The following is a 15,670-nucleotide window of genomic DNA, read 5'->3' on the forward strand; positions in this document are numbered from 1 at the left end:
TGACCCAGGGCACTGACCTTTGCACTGCTTAATATTGGTCGCTTGTAATGTTGATGATGTAGGAATTTAAGCAGCGTCAGCTGAAAGCCTTGAAACTGTCTGAATGTGAATTTGCATGCACATGCAGCACATGCACTGTACACAGTATACAGCATCTGCATCGTGTGTGTGTGTGTGTGTGTGTGTGTGTGTGTGTGTGTGTGTGTGTGTGTGTGTGTGTGTGTGTGTGTGTGTGTGTGTGTGTGTGTGTGTGTGTGTGTGTGTGTGTGTGTGTGTGTGTGTGTGTGTGTGTGTGTGTGTGTGTGTGTGTGTGTGTGTGTGTGTAGTGTACACTCCGGCATGCAGATGCACGTCATTCCAAAGGAAGTGTTCAATGACAAACAAATGTCAGCGCTGCGTCCCCCTGCTTTTAATGACCCGTCCAAAGCGCATGGCTGGGTAGTCGTGGTAATGACAGCGTACACCGGAGGAAGCCGTAAAGGCTCTCAGCACAGGAAGGAAGTCATGAAAAACGCAGTGGCTCTGGGAGGGTTACACCAGGTACTCTCCTCGCTATAGCCTCAACTGGACTCCTCAGGTCCATTACGCCGTGGGTTCTCGAATACTTTCATGTCAAAGGACCCCCAAATTGATACATATTTGGCCCCTCTTGTGCCCCATGAAGAGAAGATATTTCAAGATGTTTCATTTTGAAAATAGAAAATCTAGAAGCTAGAGCTTGGTAGATCGGCTATTTTCGAATAGCCAAACATTAAAACAGGGCTCAAGTGTTTAAACTGTTACTCATTTGACCGGGGACCCCCTAGAACCCCCTCAAGGACCCCTGGGGGTCCCCAGACCCCACTTTGAGAACCACTGCATTACACACTCTTTAAAATGACATGTCATTTTAAATACAGTACATCCTTTGAGTCTATTGTAGGGGGAAAACACACATTTGTGTCGCTATTCAGTATACATAAGGATTTAACATCATAAATCAGTGGTTCTCATAGTGGGGTCTGAGGACCCCCAGGGGTCCTTGAAGGGGTTCCAGGGGGCCCCCAGCTAAATCTTTAAATATAGCATCAAAACCAGTTTAACAACTTTATTCCTGTATACATCGGCGATTAAAAAAAAAGAATAGTTGTAAATGTTTGAAAATTTGGAATATTTTCATCCTATTCTTCTCATAGGATGAATAGCAAAAATAGCCGATCTACAAGCTCACGTGTCGCACCGCAACGTGTTGTGAGCTGGTAGAGCAACAACTTGAATATTTGTGACAATATAATGACCGCCTTAAATATGCCAGATATATATGAAAGATATATTTTGTGCATGTTTGTGCAATTTTGGACTACCTCCAGACAGACAACCGACCCAATTAAAATGTATTTACCTAATACCTAAAAAAGAATGAAAGAAAGGGAATAAAAGAAAGAGAAAATAAATTAAATGGAAAAGTAATCACCTAACTACACTATAAAAACTGGTCACACATTGGCCAAATTGTCAAATAATATAAAAAAGAGGCAACAATTGTGAAAATGGCTGATCAACAAGCTCACAACGCGGGGCGTTGTGAGCTTGTAAATCTGCTATTTTCACAATATTTATCTGTGGAACCGAGTCAAACAAAATGTAATGCCTCAACTCCTACAATTCCAAGTGTTTGTCAGGGTTGGGGGTCCCCAGTTCAAATATGATTCTTTTGGGGGGTCACGGCCTGAAAAGGTTGAGAACCAAAGCTCTATAGCAATAACAACACAAAAACTACTACACATCGCTACTCAACTCATTCAAGACCTAACATCCTTTCATACATTGTAAATTCTACAAATGTCTTCTAAATCCTAACCGTTTTCTGAAAAACATATGTTTCTATATCAGTCAAACCTTTTCATGTCAAGGATCCCCAAAATTGATATGCATTCGGCCGCCGACCCCATCTCAAAATATGTTGTTCCAGCGACCCCCAGAAGCAAAGATTTTAGTTAAAAATGTTCGCTTTAAAAATCTATATATATTCAAAGATTTGTATATCTGCTATTTTTGAATAGCCAAAGTATAAAATAATAGTTTAAAGTGGTTAAAATCTAAAATGACAGATGCTTTACCGGTTTTAATGGGTTAAATGAAAATGTACAAATGGGGTCCATGTCTGTACATCGATGGCATGTTGTCTCTGCATAGAGTTTGACTCTATATAAAAAGTGATATAAAATAATGTTTTGCAAAAATTGGCCTCCTGGTGGTGCTATAATAGGGCAATGTTAAAAGGGTGGCATTTGTTCCACATTGTAGTGCAAATGTGCGTGCAAAGTTTCACCGCAATCGGACGCTGCGTTCATGATTTGAGGCATTTTGTTCAAAACAGACCACTCCTGCAAACTTTGGAAGCCTATCTTAGCCAATCAGGATGGAATATGAAAAATCGGACAGATCAGTCTTGATCACATGACTATAGAGATGTGTACTGATTTGTCTGATTTTCCGACAAAATCTGAAAGAGTAATATCACAAGTAAGACGCGCGAACGCGGTAAGCGAACGCAAAAAAAGAAAAAAAAGAATGAAAAAAAATATTTAAAAAAAAGTAACCAATTTTTTTTTTAAATCTGCGTTAAAAGGAGCATCTTAGAAATATACAAATTCACAAAAAAAAAACTTTGAATGTTTTTGAACAATTCAACAAAGTGTTTGAAGTGCCTGTTTCACCCACTTCCGGGGGGCGGAGCCAAAATCCGAGGCCGAAGTATTTGTTCGTAGACCCCCACTTAGGGGGGGTAGAAAAAGTTTCGGAGCGATTCGGGCACTTTTCATTTAACATGGGGTTTCAATGGGGAGTTTTTAGGAGCCTTCTCCGGGGCGTGGCTTCCGGGGGAAGGGGCGGGCTTAAACGCAACCTTGACAGGTGTGTTCAGTTTTCAAAGACCTTTCATTTGATGTATGGTACGTGTAAATTGGACATTTACTTATCTCAGAGGAGCTGCACACAGGCAGTGCACACAGAGACACAGAGACACAGAGACACAGAGATACAGAGACACAACCCGAGCACGGTTTCATAGTAAGCTCCACTTGGTCGGAGGCGCGGCTTCGCCGCGCCTCCTCCCGCGTTCGCAAAAAAATGAGTTTTACAAAAGTCGGCCTCCTGGTGGCGCTATAAAAGACAGATGTGAAAAATGCAGGGCAGATGTTTTTCCTTGGCCTCTAGGGAGTGTGCGTGCAAAGTTTCACGCAGATTGATGCAGTTATAGGTAAAAACGCGAATCGGCATGCTGTGCCACCATGAGGCTGATTTGAAAAAGTTCTGGTGGCATTTCTTCCTCGGCCTAGTGGGAATGTGCGTGCAAAATTTCTCGGAAATGGCACGCTGCGTTCATGATTTGAGGTATTTTGTTCAAAACCGACCAATCCTGCAATCTTTGGAAGCCAATCTTGCAAAGTTCGATCCCGGGCTCCCCCAGAAGAGTTAATGTCGAAGTGTCCTTGAGCAAGACGCTGAACCCCTAATTGCTCCCGATGAGCAGGGTGGTGCCTTGCATGGTTTCCTCCGCCATCGGTGTATGAATGTGTGTGTGAATGGGTGAATGTAATGCATCTATGTAAAGCGCTTTGGATAAAAGTGCTATAAATGCACCATTTACCAAAACATAGTCTCTGCCACGCCTTTGGCCTGGTCGAGACAATTACTATATGTGGGGACAAATGTGACTACACATATCGTATGTACCATTTGTATTCACAGCATTGTTTAACTTAAATAGTTATCCAGGTTAATGCAAAGGTTAATACACTGTTGTGAAGAGTTATTTCATTAATACAAATTAATCAATCTTCAGTCTAAATCGCTTGCAATATGGAAAGTACTGCTGCATGGATATGCTTTGTCAAGACATTTACACAAAACATGTCTGTAAAGGTGCTCTTGAGGCAGGTGGAAAAATATATTTGAATAATGATTCACAATGATATTGGTGCCCTTCATTAATATTCCAAGCTACTTGATCCGCGTCAAACATCAGGTTTGGATAAATCCACTTCTTGTACTGACTGATGGCTATTCAGCTGCTGTTTTTCTCAGGTCTGTATTGTATTTTTGTCTACACTGCTGAATTCATCAAACACAATGCAACCGATCAACGTGACAGAGACTTCTGTCATTTCATTAAAATTGAGGGCGCTCAAGTTTGCTCAGCAAAGGCTTATGGATTCAGAGTTTAGAACCAACCAACTAAAAGCATCCAGACAAACAGGTTTGTTTTGTTTCTTTCTTTCTGTGAAAGAAGTGGTGCTTTTAATCAGCATGTTCGACACAGTGTGTTGCTACTGTCTTCAGAGTGTGGCTCCGTATGTCTTTTAGGCTTGTGTTCAAAGACCTATTTTAAGTCGTCTCTCAGCGGGGGAACTAAAAAAAGGTTCCACTGACTCTGACCCAAGACCAATCGGTCTGCTTCAGACACACACTCCTCTAGTTGTACATCTGATAGGCATCATGGTTTACATTCGTGTTTTTTTGTGACCTTAGACTCAGTGTGAGCAAAACAGCAACATAAAGCTGCTGGCATACGCACGCTTCTAACCTCAAAACAACAGGGTGCGCTGCCCGATGCAGTTGTGTGGTTAAACGTCACGTTTCAAAAATGTCACCTTATTTTTGTTTTTTTGAAGATACAGAGAAAAGGCACCTCTTTTTGAGACAGATCACCGTGTGTTTTTGGAATGTTGAAAAGGTTTCCCAAGCTGCATGGTCAATGATTTTCCATGGCCTAAATGCTTCAACTCTAGTGAAAAGATGGAAATCACAAAGAAAATTAAAAACTGGAGCTGACAAGTCTTTTTTTACCCAACAACAGTGTGGAGATGATAATTTTTACACCAATAATCTGGGTTGTCCATTTGTGTTCTTTCTCACTCGGAGTTCTGGAAGCTTTTTTTTTCTCTCTGTTCCCCCTTCTCTTTTTGTGTCGCACCGTGGTCCCATCACAGCCCCTGTCAGTCAGCCCCCAAACCATGGCCCACACAAAAGAACCCCATTCCGCCACGGGAGCCCCCTCTTTTGGAGAGCAATTCTAAAACTTACATGCCTCTTATTTGTTGGGTCAAAGGTTAAATTGCTGACCCTCCCCTCCATTCCTCCTCTCCCTCGCTCTCTCTCTCCCCAACCGCGGCCCAAGCTGTACTCTGAGTCCTATATTTACATGGATTAGAGTCCTTTCACACTGAAGAAAAGAGCTGGTTCACAGTCAGACCCGAGTAGCGCCCATGCTGCCCGAGTGGTCACATTATTCAGTGGCAGACAATGACCATATTGTAGTTATGTGGAAAAGGAGGGGGGCAGGAGGAAAGAGAAATCCCCCCCCTCCCCTTTTGCCATGGCAAAGTCCTACACTTGTGCCACAGTGAGGGGAGGGCCAGGCCCCATCCGCTTTTTCAAGCAGAGCAAACAAAGCCTGCCCACTGTGAACAAGATGAAGATGTCAAAAGCTTTTAGGCGGGGGGGTGAGACCGGGTTTAGGGGATAAACCAACAAAACAAGTGAAAAGGTCTTTTCTCGAATGGATAAATCCCTCTAAGTCTACATTTCCACATAAGATTTACTCTCTCCTTTAACATCCTTGCATCTATGTCCCCCCCACCACCCACCCACCCACCCGAAATAGGCTAACTAAATAAAATCATAGAATGAAAAGGGCAAGTCACTCGTGACGGGAAATGACATCACTTGCTATACGTTAAAGCACAGGTCTTATTATGCGTGGTACAATAGTAGATAGATGAGGAAAGTATAGAGTAAACTATAACTAATATTATCAAAATTCTCATCAAAACAGGTTGATATTTGGTTGAGTCACATACATATGGCACGTGACACACACACACACACACACACACACACACACACACACACACACACACACACACACACACACACACACACACACACACACACACACACACACACACACACACACACACACACACACACACTCAAGAGTTGGCTCTCTTGCATAAACGTAAAGTCCCAACAGGAATAGGCTATACACAATGTGTTAATTTACCAATTTGTAATTAAAACAACGCTCTGAATTTTACAGTGTGTTTATTTGCATCCACGCCAGATTTCGTGTAGTTGTGAGGGGTTCATATTTTATATTCCAAGCTGATGCGTACCTATGGCAGCAGGATGTCTTAGAGGCCAGAAGCCTGAGGCGCCGTGGAGTGAATGACATAAAGAGAGTCTGGTATACAACCACAGCCAATTCACATGCAAATAGACATCCTTGCACTGACTCTGATTAACTCCCTGTGAGTTCATAGTTTCCCTGTTAACAAAGATTTAGCCACCTTTCAATGAAGCGGTACATTAAGTGGGGAGAGATTGAGAGAGCGAGAGAGACAGAGAGAGACAGAGAGAGAGAGAGAGAGAGAGAGGGATAGAAATAGTAGTGAAACCTTACAGTAAGCCCCCTCGGGACATAATGCTACCTCCGTCTTGTAGAGTTAATCCGCCTAGCAGATGCAGGACAGGGCTGGGGCTCGGGGCTTGTACAAGGACCATGGAGGGGAAAGAAACAGAGCTAGAAGGACAAAAGAAAGCAGCCCTTCTTGTTTCTCATTCTGTCCCTCCACTAAGGAGTCTAAGAAAAAAAATCCCAATGACTCAACTGATTGAATGACTCAAGACTGGGTCAGTCAAGAGGTGTGTTCCCAATGGATGCTATGAATAAGAATGGGTCATATTCTACGCCTGTAATGCAGCTGGCATATGCATTGATTGACATGCACAAAGCTTTACATTGTGTTATATCCAGACATAATATCAGTAGTATGTGTGTACAGCAGTGGTTCTTAAACGTTTTCATGTCAAGGACCCCCAAAATTATATGTATTTGGCCGCGGAAATATGTCAAAATATTTTGTTGATTTTTCAAAAATAGCAGATCTACAAGCTCATAGCGCGGCACGAAGTGACGCGCTATGAGTTTGTTTATCTGCTATCTTTGAATAGCCAAAGTAAAATATGGTTAAAATGGTTAAAATAACTGTGACGCTATATTAACAATTTTCGCTGGGGACCCCACTTTGAGAACCAATGCTGTACAGCACTGCAGGTTGTGTCTTGCGAATGGGTGTGTGTGTGTGTGTGTGTGTGTGTGTGTGTTAAGATGTATAGGCTAAGCGTAGGGAGCGTTTTGAAATGACTTTGCACCGTGACGTTGCGTGGATGTGAAATATGTTTTATGCACTGCATATATACATGGAGGCTGGCTGCTGTGCCATCCCCACACCCTCCCAACGACGGCAGTGGAAGCTCCCCACACAGTACTGCTCTGCTGGTGTGAAACCAAGAGAATAGCCTTTGTCGAGATATACTCACTTCAATTCTCACTCATCTCCCCTGGCACAGGGGTGTTAAATTATATGCTCCAGAGGACTCAGCATTCACATTTCTTACAGGAACCCAGGTTATTACTCAACCGGGCTCCGCACAAGTCCCCCCGCTATGACAGTTTTCGCAGTCAAGGATTTCAACCTTTATTTTCACCCAAGTACCGCCTGCACCTCTGCCACCCCCACCCGCTCACTCACAGCTCCTTTCCAACCCCGTTCCGATCCCCCCACTGTCTGCTTCTTCTAACAAGGCGAGAGTCTCTGAGCCTGCAGAGGGTGCGATCACACAGTGGGGTTGGACGGGTGTAAGATTCCAGGCCGAAAGGTTGCAGATCCATAGGCACCCCACACCCCGATCCCAATCTAACTGTGATAGACTGACAGCGCGGCCCTCTCATGCCCCTCACCTTGTGATTTTTTCCCTTTGTTTTTATTTTTTTCTGTTTTATTTAATCCAACTAATCGATTGAACCAGTTATAAAAAATAATACACTTCTTTTTTTATTGATTAAAAAAAGAGCAATAATAGCAGATCCACATGCTCCCAACGTGTCGCAATACGATGGATAGTGAGCAGCAATTTACAACGAAGTATAAAAAGGGCTTAAGTGATTAATCAGAGTAATGATCAATTTAGTTGATTATTTAAAAAATCGATTAATTGATATACTGTATAAAATAACAGGAGATAGGCTCCTGCACTATGGGCCTCATGGTTCGGCAAGGCTTACTTATAAAAGATAAAAGTATTTTGTCAAAAAAGTGCTTCTCATATAAGCTATTTGTTTATTCTTTTCGAATAGTAATCGATAGAATAATTGCTATGGAGATAATCGATATAGTTGTACTTCTAGTTTTATATAGAGTTCTCCTCTGCGTACAGTTCAAGGGAGAAAATGTCGCCTCTGATGACCATTTGTTCCCATAGAGGAGACAAATTACAAATGTGAGCTTTGCCTTTGTACTTTGAAAATGCCCTTTTCATGACCAAAAATGGGGCGTGATGAAAAGATCGGGGAAACATCAAAGTAGCTCACCCTCTGAGCTTGAACGCGCAAAATTCTCACTCGCGCTTTTCCTGGACTGATTCTCATTAGCCACTCATTTTAATCAGATCCACCATCAATTAGTGTGACTTTTCAACGCTTTTGAAGGTATAAAAGTTGGACCTCAAGGACGTAGAACTTTTCCTGTGTTCAAAACAGTAGGCAGAGGGAGTAGAGGGTCCAGCGCTTGCCGTGCTCTGGCTGAGTTTTTTATTGCTACCACAGAGGAAGTGGTTAATTCTTGGAGTGCCAGGGTTCAAGACTGAAGTGGCCAACAGCGGAAACAGGCCAGAAGTACGAGGAGAGAGAGGAGTGTTTGTGTGTGTGTGCTCTCATTTATGGGTATGTGTGTGTTGGCAGGAGGATTATGACATGCACTAATATGCCCTTTTCTTGGAGAAGTTCAGGAAAAGAAAAAGGAAACATTCTGTCTCCTGTGGTGAACCCTGGCGTCCCTACTTTGGGCAAAATGTGAAACGTTGTCATGCAGTATGTCAAAGTATATAGGGCTTAAGAGGTTTAAAAGCTGAAATGGCTTTTCGCGTCCATATCGATACGCATTTCGTAGAAACGGGCTGGATGCTTCCTCAGCCAATCACAGCGGGGGGGGGGGCGGGGGGGGTGTCATTCACTTATTGAAACTTAGCTGACCGTCCCGTCCCATCAAGCTATGGGATCTAAATTCCTGCCCGCTGCATCGTGGTTACTGGTTATGAACGTTTATTTGTAAACAAACGTTTGTTTAGCTGCCTTGCATAGATGTGTCCGTCATCTTTGTTTGATATTCTATACATAGGAGCACCGCCCTCTAGTGTTTAGCATAGCATTGACGGGGCCAGTCACGATATTATTGGTTGAAATTGGTCTGGATCTGCCGATGTATTATGACCATTATTATTAAACCTGCCAGGCCGGAATGGCCAAAGGTGAGGATTATGTTTTTGCTTTTGTGAGTCCTCATTATGCAACTCCCCATGTAGGCCATGCCCATTTCCGCCTGACAAGATCGTCGGCCATTTTGTGTTTTTTTCTACCACTAAATTGGTACACCTTATCATGTGATCAAGATGTGATCAGATTTTTCAGATTCCATTACCATTGAAGATTGGCTTTCAAAGTTTGCGGTAGGGGCCCGTTGAAAAATCATGAACACAGTTTCCGATCGGTGGCGTAACGGAGGGGTAGCAAGCGATGCGGTGCGGGGGGGGCCACCAGCAGGGGGGGCCACCAGCAGGGGGGGCCCCGCCTGCGCTGATAAAAATATTTTTACAGCAAAAAAAAAGAAAAAAGTTGATTTATATTGGTCAAATAGAACCGAATTAGACCCGAATTAGACCCAATTAGACCCGAAAAATTTCGTACATGCACACGCGCATGCATGTACGAGAAATGTACGTGAAACTCCCGCGGGGAGGCACCCGCGATTCTGCGTTACGCCACTGTTTCCGATTGGTGTGAAACTTGGCACGCACACTCCCAGTAGGCCAAGGAAGATCTGCACCCCAAATGTTTTCATTTCTGCAGGTCTTTAACCACTTTTGTTTATTCTCAGAACACATGATTATTCTAGGATCACAATATTGTCAGGACTACTGTGCACCTCGCATTGGTTCCTTACAAAAGCTGGTACCCAAATAGCCGATCTACAAGCTCACAACGTGCTGTGCTGCCGTGAGTTTGTAAATGTGCTACTTTTGTTGTGCGACACTGGCATACAACAAAGTATAAACAACCCTTTAGAATAGAAGGTTATGCTATAGTGTTGCACTCATATTGTAAGTCACTTTGGCAAACAACATCAGCCAACCTCCTAAGACCAGGGTAATATGGATACTAGTGTGCATTAAAGTACAAAGGACAAAACACAGTTCATCTCCATATTTACAAACTTACATTCATTACCTGCCTCTAGGCGATTATTAGCTCTACTAGGCACATATTGGCTATAAAAATAAGTGACATCTATTGTTACAAAATGCACGATAGCACAAAAATAAAACAAACCCATGGTTATTTTAAAGGGCAGTAGGTATACCGTAATTTAAGATTTCACCAACTTGGTTTCTTTATGGATGTATAGCTTTAAGAAACTGTCGTGAACTCATGAACTCTTCCATTCTAAGGACTGTTCTTTGTAGATTTTCTCTTTTTACAAAATAGTACGAAAAATAGACAGGTGCAAATATTAGACCCCTTCACCAGACAAAGAATCAATATGACAGAAGTCAAGTGTTGACTGGCAGAATAAAGAACGCTGAACCATGCTGTAGTAAAGCAGAGAGATTTAGAACAGAGATTAGCTCTTACAAGAATGATAAGAGGATGTCAGGCTCGGGCAGACAGACCAAAGCAGCAGAGGCTATGGGAGGTCAGAGCACAATGACGCCCAGTCTATCACTGTCTATCTTGTCTGTGCCGAGGAGAGAGAGGGAAGAGTGCTGCACTGAGTATGGGAGAAGAGACGAAAGTAGAGAGAGGCTGCAAAGGGGAAGAGTTAGAGCGAGATAGAGAGAGTGAGAGAGAGAGACAGAGAGCGTACAGCAATGTCATTATCAACGTTAACTTAAGAAAAGTACAGCAGATGGAGTTTGGGACTGTGCAATCGCAGAGCAGTAGGAGTGAAAGATGCCAGTGTCAAGACAGAAAATAATGTGACAGACAGAAGAAGTGAGGAAACGGTTGGCCCTTCTGAAAAAAGGTAGAGCAGTGGAAGCGAGGAGAGGAGTGAGCAGAGAGTGAGCCGAAGGAGTTAAACATTCAGCAAGTGGTTGGTAATCTCCTCAGGGGGGACTTTGGGGCAAAACACCGTTAGACTGGAATGTGAATCTGTGTGATTCTGACCAGAGGGGGCTGGCACAACTGGGCTCTCACGCTCTACTGCTATGAGTTCTTGGTTTTCGCTCCACTCAGTGGTGCTATTTCTCCCTAACACCTTCTCAATACCCCCTCCCTGCACATGGAAGTACTGCATGACAACTGTCCCTGTCCACTGCAGGCTGCTGGAGAGCAAACTTGACGTAGACACCATTGTGTCATCGAATTGCCCTCTTAAGCCCTATACCTTATCAAATGAAAAATAGCTAAAATAACCAATATACAAGCTCACAACATACCCACAATAGGGATGAAATGTCGAAATTGATTCAAGCTACATGGTGATCTATTTTTGATAGACACAAGGCCTGTAAATAAAATGTGCTGCATGAAGTTTTCATTGAGACATAAGGCTACTAACCCAGTGGTTACTTTGAAGAGAATTTAGACGTTTGCCCGGGACCCAAACTAGTGAAAATAGCAGATCTACGAGCTCACAACGCGTTGAGAGCTTATAGATCGGCTATTTTCACTACTTCTTTTTTTATTTTCGAATTTATGGAATTTCTTAGATTTTTGGTATTTATTTATTACATTATTTTGAAAGATATCTGAATATGTTCTTCATTCATTGAAAAAAAATATATATTTTGAAATAATTTAAAAAAAAATGTAGGAAATGAAAATAAACAATAAAGGGGATATTTGCTCGCGACCCATAAAAATTTACCCGCGACCCACAAATGGGTCCCGACTCACTGTTTGGGAAACAGTGTACTAACCAATCATGTTGTTGCTTGCCCCCTTTGGCTGGGATATACTAGGGATGGGGAGGTGCAGGAAGGTGCCGCAGGGGACGGAGAGAGCTGGCTTGTACCAAACATGGTAGGATGAAAAACATTACAGCCCTACCTCAATTGATTTCCTGTATCAGTGTCACAGGGGGTCCACCCCTTTAGGAGACAAGAAGCAGGTCGTGAGTCTCTTAATTCCAATTGAGAGTAAGTAAGTAAGCATTGCCGAGCCCTGAGGCCCATAGGGCAGGAGCCTATATCCTGTTGCTGTAGCGTGAGGCAGCTTGAAGTACAAGTACACCCCCTGGACATGACGCTAGTATGTCTCAGGGACTTACCCCATATAATATATATAGAGGACGGACTGCCCTGCCCCCAGCTATTCATTTCAATGAAAGTTGCTCACCAGCGCAAGCACCCGGAAGAACACTCTACTTCCGCATTTTTTTTAAATTTGAGCACCAAATTTTGGTGCCCAAATGCAGAAGACTTGAGCAGGCGCACTAGCGTTTCAAATGGTAGAAGCACGCGCAGTCATGTTTTAAATGCGGAAGTAATTGCAATCCCAGATTTGACCACCTGGCGACGGCTGCTTCTATCGTGGTTCTAGGGGCTTGACTTACCCCAATCCAACCCTTGATGCTGAGTGCCAAGCAGGGAGGCATTGGGTCCCATTTTTAGAGTCTTTGGTATGAACGCGGCCGGGGAATCGAACAACTACCTCCCAATCCCAGGGCGGATACTCTAACCGCAAGCTCACTGAGCTGGCTCATGATTTCATTTGAGAAGTGACCATTATCTGTATCACCAGATTTATTATTATTTGTTTGTCAGTGGGTATAAGGGCTGGAGGGAGGGAATAGGGAATGGGAGAATTACTTTGTACTGTGGGGCATGTATCTGCTGTACACCTGTTTCTCAAATAGAAGTAAGACAAAAAGAAGATCAAGTATATTTGCTTGAGCGGAATTAAGAAGCACAATGTCTTGTTATTGTAATCCCACCTTGTTTTACCTGTAGACAATTAAATCCCAGTGTTACTTTAAGTTATTTGAGTTAATTTGAGCTAAATTAACACCAAGGATGTTGCTGCATAGGTGCAGTTTTTTTTGTATATGTTGCCACACTTCCTCCATCCTGGAGGAACAGAATGTGTGACAGCCTAACGACAACTATGTAAATGGATTTTGCTGACATGCGATGCAGATCACACTTATCCTCATTTTGCTTTAGGTTTAGTGTTGTAGCCCTAATATAACTAATAACGAGGCCGATGCCTGTTGGGAATGCACGCCAAGGAACGGACGTTGACGCTTTACAAATCTGTTTACATTTGAAACGAGTGTTGTGATTGGTCGAAAAAGATGGTTTCCGGGTGAAATGCGTACGACGGAAGTCCCGACCCTATAGACACTCTCTGCTTTAGGTCGTGTCCAGGCTTTTCTCTTCGTAGATGAGTAAGGCTGGGAACGAGGCTAGGAACATGTCTGCCTGTGTCCCTTTTATGCCCATATATGGACATCTCTGTGTCTGGCTACGTCTCTTTTATACTCATATATGGAGATCCCTGATGTCATCAATATATACCCATATACCCACACAAACAATACATACCCCAGACATGGGCATACTGGTCAGATCGGCGGTTCTGGACGACTGGATCTCCATATACGACTATAGGCATACCTGTCGGATCGGCGGTTCTGACCGACTATACACGTGCCATGGTTGAAGTCGATTGGTCAGACGGCTCTCAAGAGACACGAAGGACAGTTACTCAGGAAGGCATAACGTATTATTGGATTATGATTATGATGGTGTTGTTTCCTATTCGCTCATAAATATATTTGATTTCTCAAATTGTGTTAAAATTGCTTAAGTGCTATTATTAACCACTTAAGACATGTCCACCAGATTGAAAGTGGTCAACTCAGTGGGTATGGCTGGGTATTGCGTGTGTGGCATAATGGGTATGGGCATGGCTCTGTCTAGCACTACCAGCTTGGGTTTGTTTACCATCGGTGCTACCCATGATAAAACTGTATGTATGCAGCCATGAAACTGACACTTATGGATAAAAGTGTCCACCAAATGACGCATATACGTATCATTATATCACACGGGGAGGAGACATTAATATCTAACCGCTGAGACTTGGTTTCATGCCTTCTGCGTGGCCACGAATCCCCCAGGGTTTGTTTCCCAGTGCTCATACAAGCGTGTGGAATGTTATGCAGTGCGATGTGTATATGAGACGGAGCACTCTCCTGCAGTTTACTGAAGGCATGGCTGGGGTATGGCAGATGTCTGCAACACTGCTCTGCTCCGAGTTGAGGGCTCCATTTCAAAGGCCTGTTTACTGGCAAGCCTTAATAGGAAGTGATCTTAAAGTGTTCTTTTAAACATGTCGGAGGCTAATGGTTTAATTTGCTCTGGGTATTGCTCTGTCTAATGAGATTTAGCATGCGCTCCCAACCGCGCTTCCCCACCTCTCATCTTTTGGAAAGCGAGACATAATTTCCTCTGTAGATATAATGCTGCATGTCTTTTAATTTCTTACTACGTGGATGATCTTTTTTTTCTCCCTTCATTCCAAAATCAGAGACAGGTTTTGCCTCGTGGTTGGTGTCAAGAGGGTGTGTGTGTGTGTGTGTGTGTGTGTGTGTGTGTGTGTGTGTGTGTGTGTGTGTGTGTGTGTGTGTGTGTGTGTGTGTGTGTGTGTGTGTGTGTGTGTGTGTGTGTGTGTGTGTGTGTGTGTGTGTGTGTGTGTGTGTGTGAGAGCATGTGTGAGAGGGAAAGAGGGATAGATTGTGCATGTAATTTTTGTGTCTGTGCATGCAAGTACGTATATGCATAGCCACTGATCGTGCATGTGTGTGAAGCTGTACTGTACTATGTGTGCATGCGTACGCTATACATCCTGTGTACACGCACACATGTACACAGAGAGTAGTTCTGTACACTATTTCGTACAACGGCGTGGCATTGACAAAAATAACTTTTATTATTATTTGCAAGACAGAGGACTGAACTGTGATGGATGGGTGAGCACCAGCATCCCTCTGTTGTCTTCATTTACAGAGCCTCGTCTGTGGCCCAGGTCATCCCAGGGATCAAAGGCTACGGCTGGATCACAGGAATATCCCTCCCTCTGGCTCACGGCTCAGTCCAGCCCACTGGAGTAGCGCTGCGCTCTCAAAGACAGAGAAGGTATGAAGTTGTGCACTCAAATTTGACAGCGTCTTGGTCGGTCAGGCTCTGACGGAAGATGCCCTCCCGCAGTCTACGCCAGAGGCAAGATACTTTGTGTCATTCACAGATGTTCAATTCCGATTTTGAAGCATGATGGTAATGATGACGGGAAATTCACACTCTCCTAGAGGCTCCGTGTTACAACCCTAATCCTCTCCTTAACCTTGTGAGCTTTAACCTCACTGGAGAGTTTTTGTCGCTTAACCCTTATTTTAAAAATGGAAAAAAGGTGAGCTCTGTATATAGCACAAATCTTAGTCAGGAGGCTTGCCCTACCTTCCTCCATCTTTCTGTCTGTGTGGGGCATGTGATGACAATGTTTGGGGCTTGTGCACGTGTATGAAAAGGCACAGGGCAATAGGGATATGGATTTTTATGATAAAAG

The sequence above is a fragment of the Gymnoscopelus braueri genome, assembly GCF_963280865.1.
Source record: "Gymnoscopelus braueri genome assembly, chromosome: 7".
NCBI lineage: Eukaryota > Metazoa > Chordata > Actinopteri > Myctophiformes > Myctophidae > Gymnoscopelus > Gymnoscopelus braueri.